Consider the following 6,589-nt stretch of genomic DNA (forward strand, 5'->3'; position numbering starts at 1 on the left):
CGGCTCAGGTCATGATCCCAGGGTCCTGGGATCGAGTTCCGCATCGGGCTCCCTGCTCAGCGGGAAGCCTGCTTCTCCCTCTCCCATTCCCCCTGCTTGTGTTCCTGCTCTCGCTATGTCTCTCTCTGTCAAAAAAATAAATAAAATCTTTAAAAAAAAAAAATGTCATAACATAGGGGCGCCTGGGTGGCTCAGTTGGTTAAGTGTTGGACTTTTGATTTCAGCTCAGGTCATGATCTCAGGATGCTGGGATCAAGCCCTGCATCATGCTCAGCAGGAAGTCTGTTTGAAGATTCTTTTTCTCGCCCTCTCCCTCTGCCCCTTCCCCTGCTTTCTCTCTCAAATAAAAATAAGTACCTCTTAAAAAAAAAAAAAAGCTAAACATACACCTATCATGTAATCCAGGCTTTCTAATCCTAGGTATTTACCCAAGAGAAATAAAATATATGTTCATACAAAGACTTAGACAAGAGTGTTCTTAACAGCTTTTTTTGGTAATAACCAAAAATTGGGAACAACTCAAATGTCCATCAACAGATGAATGGAATAGCAAATTGTGATGTAGCCATACAATGGAACAGTGCTCAGCAATCAAAATAATGGACCATTTATACATGCAATGATAAGGATGAATGTCAAAATAGCTATGTTGACTTAAAGAACCTAGACAACAAAAAGGACATACTGTGTGATTCTATTCATCTAAAACTCCAGAAAATGCAAATTTATAGTGACAACAAATCAGTGGTTGCTTAGAAACAGGAAGGTGAGGGTGAGGGGAAAGAGATTACAAAGGGGCACAGAAAACTTTTGGAGATGATGGGTAGGCTCACTGCCTTTGTGGTGATTATTTCATAGGTGTATACATATGTCAAAATATCAATTTGGACATTAAATATGTGAAGTTAAGTTATGTATGTTATACCTCAAAAAAGATGTTTAAAAAAAAAAATCAATGAGAGGACGCCCCTGGGTGTTTCAGTTGGTTGAGCATCTAGCTCTTGATTTCGGCTCAGGTCATGATGTCAGGGTGGTGGGATCAAGCCCCGTGTGGGGCTCCATGCTCAGCAGGGAGTCTGCTTCTCTCCTTCTCCCTCTCCCTCTGCCACTCCCCCAACTCACACTCTCTCTCAAATCTTAAAACAAAACAGAACAAAAAACAATGAGACACTACTTCCTACCCACCAGATAGACTACAATGAAAAGTTCTGGTAACACCAAGAGTGTGGAGAAATGGGAATATTAATCACTGCTGGTAGAAGCCTAAGTATGCACAACTATTTTGGAATCTGGCAGAATTTACTAAAGCCAAACAAACTCCCATGCTAGACTCAAACAATTTCATTTCTTGGACGATACTCAAGAGAACTGAGTGCATATGCCTACCAAAAACATGTACAAGAATGTGCATAGCAACTTTATTCATATTTACAAAAAAATGAAAAAATAATCCACCAATAGTAGAATGGATAAATTGTGGTATATTTTTCCCCCACTTTCCTGAACTTAATTTAAAAAAATCAATGATGGTAAATCTTGAGAATATTGTCAATTTTTTAGAATCCTTCCCTTGAAAATGTGACATTTGATTTCCAAACACATGCTAAAGCATACATGGTTCCCAATCATACTAAGTAAGTGAAAAGCTGAAATCTTACAAAGTTCATCTTCCAACTTTCCTGTCTGTGGTCTGTCTTTGGATCAGCAATAATTGCCTGAACAACTACCATGGCTTCATGAATTTTTGTCTGTAGCTCTTCTATATGCAGCAACTGCAGTATTGGGGCAGCTTCATTAAGAAATGCATCTCCTGTGTTGAAACTAAGAATATGTTTGTCTAAAGCAACAGGAAAGCCGTCTTTTGTTTGATTTGCTTTAGCAGCTGCATTTTGTGTCAGGTGCTTCTGGATCAAAATGCGAATTGCCTTAAGTGTTACCAGGTAATTATTATGAGCTGAATCTGAAGAAGGTTAGCCAAAGCCATTACACCAGTCTTGAAATTGGGATAATTTACATCCAAATTGATCAATGGCTCTGCAGTTTTAGCTGCATTGTCAGCATTTTTTGTATTATCAGTTACCAAGTCGGGGTATTTTTCAGCATTATCTCCATATTCAAGTCTAACAGCTAAACCAAGAAGCCAGTCAATTGCTTCTTGTTGATCTTGAATCTTGGTTCTGGTCCAAGATGGTGAAGGAGCAGGAGACCTTAGTTTTATCTGGTCCCAGGAATTCAGCTAGATAGCTATCAAATCATTCTGAACACTTGCAAACTCAACCAGAGATCGAAGAAAAGAATAGCTGCAACTCTACAAATAGAAAAGGGACCACTTTCTGCAAGAATAAGACAGAAAATCTCACCTTAAGAAAGAGAACAAGAGGCAATACTGACTGCCAACGACCTAATCAGTATGGACATAAGTAGGATGTCAGAACTAGAGTTCAGAATAATGATTATAAAGAACTAGCTGGGCTTGAAAAAAGCATAGAAGACGCTAGAGAATCCCTTTCTGGAGAAATAAAAGAACTAAAATCGAATGAAGTTGAAATCAAAAAAAGCTATTAATGAGTTGCAATTAAAAATGGAGGCTCTAACTGCTAGGATAAATGAGGCAGAAGAGAGAATAAGTGGTATAGAAGACCAAATGATGGGGAATAAAGAAGCTGAGAAAAAGAGAGATAAACAACTACTGGACCGTGAGGGGAGAATTCGAGAGGTAAGTGATACCATAAGATGAAAAATATTAGAATAATTGGGATCCCAGAAGAAGAAGAGAGAGAGGGGCAGAAGGTATATTGGAGCAAATAATAGCAGAGAACTTCCCTAATCTGGGGAAGGAAACAGGCATCCAACTCCAGGAGGCACAGAGAACCCCCCTCAAAAAAAAAAAATAGATCAACACCCTGACATGTAATAGTGAAACTTGCAAATCTCAGAGACAATAATCTTGAATTTTGAAAGGACAGTTAACATCTCTGAGACACTTTTCAAAGAATTTGAGCCAGTCACTGCTGTGGATGTTTCTTAAATTACCTCTGCCTTCGATCTTGTAGTGTCTGATTTTCTGGTCTTCAAGCCAAACAAAGTTCCTAAATTCTGTTTCATCTTTGCAGTTGAAGCCAGCAGGGTTGTGGTAGGCAATGGCCATCAGCTTGTGTTGCGACATGGTCCCCGCGTCTCACTCTGGTGCCCCCGGCTTTCGCTGGGAAAGGAGAGGTGAAAAGGAGCTGGTGTGTGGCAAGAGGGCCAAATTTATACAAAGTAATACTACACAGAGAAAATGAACTACTGCAACAAAGTGGCAACACATGAATGACTCTCAAAGGCATACTGTGAGGCGGAATGAGGTGAGCCACACATGAAGAAAACATACTCTCTGATTCCGTTTTTATGAAGCTCAGAAAAGGACAAGCTAACCGTAATACAGATCAAAATAATGGCTAACTTTGGAGAAGTGTTGATTGGTAGGAGGCATAAAGGAACCTTCTGGGTTGCTGGGTATATCCTATAAGTTGATCTCTGTGTTGGTTACACAGAAATATGTAAAAATGCCTTCAGCTGTACACTTAAAATGTGTGAACTTTGCTAAATGTAAATTATATATCAATAAAAATTAAAACAGCCCCCAAAGCAGCAGCAACAAATAAATGAACACTTAATTAAATTCCATGACTTAAAAAGGGAGAGATGGGTAAGGAGAAACAAAGATGCATGGAACATGATTTCAAGAAATTAGGCAGTAGAAACTTCATTCAGCAAGAATTTCAAATCGTAAGTATATAGTTGTTCTTGCTGTATCTCAGGGATTCTTAATTGGCTCTGACTTCTCCTCTCCCTAATCTTGAGTTGTCTATTTTATTTCAAGAGGTATAATAAAAATTTTTTAAATTGGAATTCCTATTTATTATTGTAAATGATAGAGAAATCAGACTATAATATGAATGTTTTATTGTCCTAAATTAGGAACTTAGAGCTCCAGCCCAAGACCTCCTTTACTGAACTGAAAGATCCCAGGATCCAGTGGCCTACATGGCATGTCTACTTGGGATCTCAAACACAACATATTCAAAATTGGACTCATCATCTCCCACCCACCCCATCCTCCTCCAGGTTTATCTGCCATCCTGCACTCCCCATATTCTCTTCACCAGAAACCAAAAATGTCAAGCTAGTTTTCCACTCTGCCTTATATCTTCCATCCAAGCAATCAAAAAATTCTGCTGATTCATATTCCTTGATATGTCTTATCTGTCTTCTCCTCTTTGTACCTCCTATCTTCTTCTATCTTGACTTCTTATTATTTCTCTTGCAGATTGTAACAGTAGTCTCTCAAAGAATGATTTGCAGTCCACAGTCCCACTACGAGTATGAATTGATCAAAACTGAATGTTTTTTTCTTCATTTTTATGGAATAACGATGCACACTCACAACCTGAATGCTAAAGTAGATGTATATATCATTCCACCAAACTTTGGTTTTTAAAAAAATGACATTTCATCCTAATGACTCAGTTCTTTTTCCTCAGGAAAGTGGCAGCAGTATGGTAAGATAAGTTATGGGATCATTTCTTCCTCTTGCAAAGTGGACCATGATCAAAAGAGTTTGAAGATCACTGTCTTTATTATCATCTTGCCTTTATTCCTGCCTTTCTTTTTCAAACATGCACACACTATCACTTTAGTCTGTACCACCAAAAAATTATTTTTTTAAGATTTTATTTATTTATTTGACAGAGAGAGACACAGTAAGAGAGGGAACACAAGCAGGGGGAGTGGGAGAGGGAGAAGCAGGCTTCCCATAGAGTAGGGAGCCTGATGCGGGGCTCGATCCCAGGACCCCGGGACCATGACCTGAGCTGAAGGCAGACATTTAACAACTGAGCCACCCAGGCACCCCCCAAAAATGATATTTATGCAAAAAATATAATTGTGTCATTTTTCTTGCTCAGAATATTTCAGAGTATCTACATCACCTTCAGCAGTGATCATTAACATATTTTAGTACTTTTCCCTTTAAGAACATATAAATAATAAATAAAGCTTTTGACTGTCTTCTGAAAAAACATACATATACACATACAGACAATATAATTTCATAAAATTTCAGAGGTTTTGCAATAGCCCTGAAGCCTATCCATAGATCTTCTAGAGATTTCTCACCCACCCTATACAATTTAAAAATCAAATCCTTGAAAAGCATAAAAGATCTTTTGCTTACCTACCCAAACTCTTCACTTCCATTCCTCACTTTAAAAGGAATTTCCAGAACACACCATGTTCTCTCTTACATCTTCTTATTAAAAAACAAAAACAAAAAACAATTTTGGAATAGTTTGAGATTTAGATAAAAATTACAAGATAGTACAGATAGTTTCAGTGTACCCCATCCTCACTTCCCCCTATTACTAACATCTTACATCAGTATGGTTCATTTTTTATAAATAATGAACCTAGAGTGATAAGTTATTATTAACTAAAGTTCATACTTTATTCAGATTTCCTTCATTTTTACCAAGTGTCCCTTTTTCTGTTCCAGGATCCTATCCAGGGTACTATATTACATATAGCTGTTGTGTCTCTTTTGGTTCCTTTTGGCTATAATAATTTCTGAAACTCTCCTTGTTTTTGATGACCTAGACAGTTTTGATGAGTACCGATTGAGTAGTTTATAGAATGACCCTTAACTGGCAATGATTTATCTGATGTTTTTCTCATGATTAGGCTAGGTTCATGTATTTTGGGGAGGAAGATTGCAGAAGGAGTGTACCATTTTCACATCATATCTAGGATGCATGCTATCAGCAGAACTTACAACTGTTGATATTCATTTCAATCCACTGGCTGAAGTAGCATTTGTCAGGTTTCTCTACTGTGAAATTAATCCCCCCCACCACCCCCTGCTTCTATGCTGTATTCTTTGGAAGGAAGTCACTATGCACAGACTACACTTAAGGAATGTGGATCTGTACTCCACTTTCTGGAGGGCACAAAGTCTTTTGCATGGGAGATTTGTCTATTCTTCCTTTCTTTTATTTTTAACTGTGTTACCTCTATCTGAAATGCTGAAATAACAAAACAATCCCAAAACTTTAATGGCTTAACACATGATTTATTTCTTGTCCATGTCATAATGCGTATCATGGTTCAGCAAATGGCTCTGCTCCACAAAGTCATTCAGGCACCCAGGCTGACAGAGGTTCCGTCATCGGGTAATTACACCTTCTGACACATACAACTTCGTTAGTTGTCAAAGTAGATAAAAAGTACTGGAGTGTTTTGCACTAGCAGTTAAATGCTTCAGCTTAGAAGTGACACGTTGTCATTTCCTCCTGTAGCTCACTGACAGAATTAGTTACATAGCTTTGCCTAACTACAAGAGTGGGGAAGTAGGATCCTCTTCTGGAAGGAGAGAGAACCAGACATGAGTGAGCATGAAAGTTTCTAGTCCGGGTGCCTGGGTGGCTCAGTCAGCTAGATGTGTGCCTTTGGCTCAGGTCATGATCCCAGCGTCCTGGGATCGAGCTCCACATCGGGCTCCCTGCTCAGGAGCCTTTCTCCCTTTCCCTCTCCCCCTGCTTGTGTTCTCTCT

At 38.7% G+C, this 6,589-nt stretch overlaps 1 pseudogene; it reads right to left on the reverse strand.

Moving 5' to 3' along the window:
* Positions 1-1,625: 1,625 nt before the first annotated feature.
* On the reverse strand, positions 1,626-3,197 carry LOC102729164 (tRNA-splicing ligase complex subunit RTRAF pseudogene; annotated as a pseudogene).
* Between the last annotated feature and the right edge of the window lie 3,392 nt (positions 3,198-6,589).

Source organism: Leptonychotes weddellii, chromosome 5, assembly GCF_054177405.1.
Source record: "Leptonychotes weddellii isolate Sample4059 chromosome 5, ASM5417740v2, whole genome shotgun sequence".
NCBI classification, from domain to species: Eukaryota; Metazoa; Chordata; class Mammalia; order Carnivora; family Phocidae; genus Leptonychotes; species Leptonychotes weddellii.